The sequence below is a fragment of the Silene latifolia genome, chromosome 7 (assembly GCF_048544455.1).
Source record: "Silene latifolia isolate original U9 population chromosome 7, ASM4854445v1, whole genome shotgun sequence".
NCBI classification, from domain to species: Eukaryota; Viridiplantae; Streptophyta; class Magnoliopsida; order Caryophyllales; family Caryophyllaceae; genus Silene; species Silene latifolia.
In genome coordinates, this window is record NC_133532.1 from 39,679,541 (window position 1) to 39,683,234 (window position 3,694).

The 3,694-nt window shown below is 34.9% G+C and overlaps 1 long non-coding RNA gene across 1 annotated transcript; it reads right to left on the reverse strand.

The window, feature by feature from the left end:
• Positions 1 to 879: 879 nt before the first annotated feature.
• Positions 880 to 2,158, reverse strand: LOC141592041 (uncharacterized). Its single transcript, XR_012521034.1, has 2 exons — positions 1,779 to 2,158; positions 880 to 1,219 (listed from the first exon to the last, which is right to left on the reverse strand). It is a non-coding gene; the product is annotated as an uncharacterized LOC141592041 (long non-coding RNA).
• Positions 2,159 to 3,694: the final 1,536 nt, after the last annotated feature.

A 3,694-nucleotide genomic window follows, 5' to 3' on the forward strand; every position in this document is an offset into this window, starting at 1 on the left:
AAAAGTATGCCCTTTGATCCTTTTAGAGATTTATAAGTCCTTGCACTAACTGTTAATGTAACACCCCTGCATTTTTCGGCAAATTTAAAATAATAAAAAATGTAAACAAACTTTTAAAAACTTTAAATACTGGGCATTTAAAATGCCGGCTCGCCACTGCGGGTTATGAGCCAATCTATAATCTTCACTGGGCATTTAAAATGCCGGCTCGCCACTGCGGGTTATGAGCCAATCTATAATCTTCACTGGGCACTTAAAATGCCGGCTCGCCACTGCGGGTTATGAGCCAAACTTTAATCTTCACTGGGCATTTAAAATGCCGGCTCGCCACTGCGGGTTATGAGCCAAACTTTAATTCTCTAATCTTATGGCTTAGAATTTTAGCGCACACGCTAAATAAATTGTAAAATTTCGAAATAAAGTTGTCGTATTAAAACAACAAGAAGATATAATAGGGTTTCGACTTGAAGCTCCATAAAAATTTAGCATCATGGGACCTTGTATACTCAAATCACAACAACCTAGCTGCACAACAAGTGATCCCGTTTCAATCGAGAGCTAAAACTGGTCATTCAAAAGGACGGACTTTTGTTCTGAGAATTCTAAACTTTGAACATTAATTTCAGCCAAACCAGTACATTCAAGAATAGTCAACCAAAAAGATAACAGACTTAAATTTGTAATTAGTTATTCCCAACTCCCAAGTGTCAATTAATGAAGGTGCAGGACAAACACCTCCAAGACAGCAGCACTAATCTGTGAAAACTATAGATCATCAAATAGAAAATAATACTTAAATGAAGTATTTTATTGAACTGAAATATAACTGAGAAGATTAGCATAGCAATGATTCAATATTATCTTAAGTACACCCTCAAATATACAAGACCAACTTTCCCAAAACGAGCACGCCTCGTCTCATCATCAAATTAAACATTACACTATATAACTAAAATGAATGTATTCATATCTCATAACAATCAAATCAGAATCGCTTATGTAATCCATTATCAAATTAACTTCTTTCATTTACAAACTCCTTGATTTTCACTCCCTTAACAACTTAGCTAACACATAATTTTAGCTTGTCACCCCTAATTAATCGTTAGCTATAACACTATACCCATGACCATGAGAAATTGTGAACCAATAACAAAGGATCTTCGCTTCCGCATTAATCCGTTCCCCAATATGTAACCTCTCTGTGTTACCTCGTTCACTGCAACCGACCAAACTCTTAGGGGGCGTTTGGTTCAATAGCATGGAATGGAATGGATTGGAATATGAATCCATAATGGTATGGGGTTCGAAATCCATTCCCTCATAAACTTGTTTGGTTCATCTTAAAATGTAGAAGGGAGGAATGGAGTTTCATACCAAGGGGGGAAGTTGGGTATGAGATTCTAGGGTGTTGGAATGGAGTTAGAATCCATTGGGTATCTAACTCCATTCCAAAAGGCTCCAACCAAACATTGGAATGGAGCAAATCCATTCCAATCCATTCCAAGAGAGCCAACCAAACACCTCCTTAATCCTCATTCCATGTATCAATTAAACCATGTAAACAATTAACCCATCTCAAATACACTAATATTTATCCTATATCCCAACTATTAATTTAACAATATAAAATAAAATAGCTTTATTATACATAAACTATAAACGATTTGTCACATATAACCTTCGGCAATCAACTTATTAAATGAAACATGTACAAGCATATAATCATATAACCCCAAACAATATTAATAATATTAGGATTGGTAAAATCGTGTTACCTTTCTTCATGCGGCTGATTCAAGAATAGCGGTGACTATGAATTTGGGCAAACAAAAATCAGAAAGGTAAAGAATCGGAAAATCGTTGCCCGTGTGATTTTAGGCACCTCTAATCTTGGCCAAATCTGGGAAATTGATAGACAAACATAGCAGCCAACTTTTGTAAAAAATGAATAATTGGTTATTTGAAGAGATTCATCCCTCTAAAGATAATCATGAAGGCAGCCGTGTCACAACTCCAATGTGATAAGTGTCATAAGAAAACAAAAGGGACCACTTCAAATGGTTGACCAAAGTTTTAGTTCACAATTCTCGTTTTTTTTTTTTTTTTTTTTTTTTTTTTTTTTTTTTTTAAACTAAAGTATTAAAATATTTGGGTTGTTACAGTTAAGGACACCAACCCCAACAGTTTTCTTGGTGGTTAAGCTAAGGTAATATGGGTAGGATATTAGGGTATGGTGTAGGGTTAATGGGCACGGGTTTAAGTGGTGTTTGGAGCGGGTTTTGGGCTCGGGTTTGAGCACGCAAAACAGGGGGGCTGCTTGTTATGCGGGCTGTTTGGGGAGTATTTGGGACGGGAATTGGATGGTTTTTGTGGTGTTCTAAGTGCTGGGTTATTGTGGGTAATGTGGAGCACGGGTTGGTGGTGATGGGTTGCGGGTTTGGACCAAGTTTGAGTCGGTTTAGAAGGGCTTTCGATGGGCTATACAAACACGGGTAAAGGAAGGAATTGGGCTATGTTGGGGGGATGTTTGGGACGAGATTTGGGTGTGGGTATGGGGATTTGAACTGGGTTTGGATGGGTAGAAGCCTAGGTTGGTTAGTGTATTCGAGATTCGTGCCAACTCGTAAAGAAAACGGGCTCAAAAACCGAGCTATAATCGAGCTCCAAAACGTGTGGTTAAAACGAGTTTTCGATTTTCAAATTCGATTTTTCAAATCAATTAACACATTAAAATAAATGATTTTTCAAATCAAATACACTCATAAAATGATTTTTCAAATCAATTATCTATTTTATTTTCAATAAAATAAACTTGAGAAAAATAAATTCAAAATAAAGTAAAATGAATTCACCTAAAAAAACTTTAATTTAAATATCATTTAAATTAATAAAATACTCCGTCGACAACGCTCGTTCTACATCGTAAAACGAACCCAAATAATGACAATGACAACTAATAAATACATGTGTCCTATCATCATCGGGTGTTTGTCGGGTTCTCTATAAATTCCAATATCGACGGATACGGGTATCTACATCATAATAAAATACGGAGTATTACACTCAAGGTAGGTTTGGGATGGTCAATTTTTAATAAGTCGCCTAAATACCCTAGTATGTGCGAGCTAAAGGCATTAGCTAGTAGTTATGCAATTGACATAAGAATACTAATAGTACATAATCATACGATACATTTTATACAAGCGAGATTTTATGGGAAAATAATAAACTTGTATTCTTAATTGTTACATACTCATGATTTATATTACCTTGTACTTGTAATAAATAACACACCTAAAAGGATGAAAATAGGACTATTTCTCTTAATCATACAATGCGATTAATTTTTAATTTTTGGTAAATAAATATATAGGTCCCCCCAAAATTGCCAAATGAAGGAACACTCTAATAAGCAAGAACTTTTGCTATTAATAAGCTAACTATATATAAGAACCATGCCAGAACATACACCCCCTAAATTTTCTGTTTAGAATCATCACATCCTTTAACACAAATATATATATGTATATCTTCGTACATTCACTTGTTCATCACCTATTACAAAAGATTAACAATGGAAAACTTTAATAATATAAGAAAAGTATTGCTACCCATAATAACAATAATAATATTTATTGAAGAAGCAAATGGATGGGCAGTAGGACCATCACATTATGAATTCAACATAGAA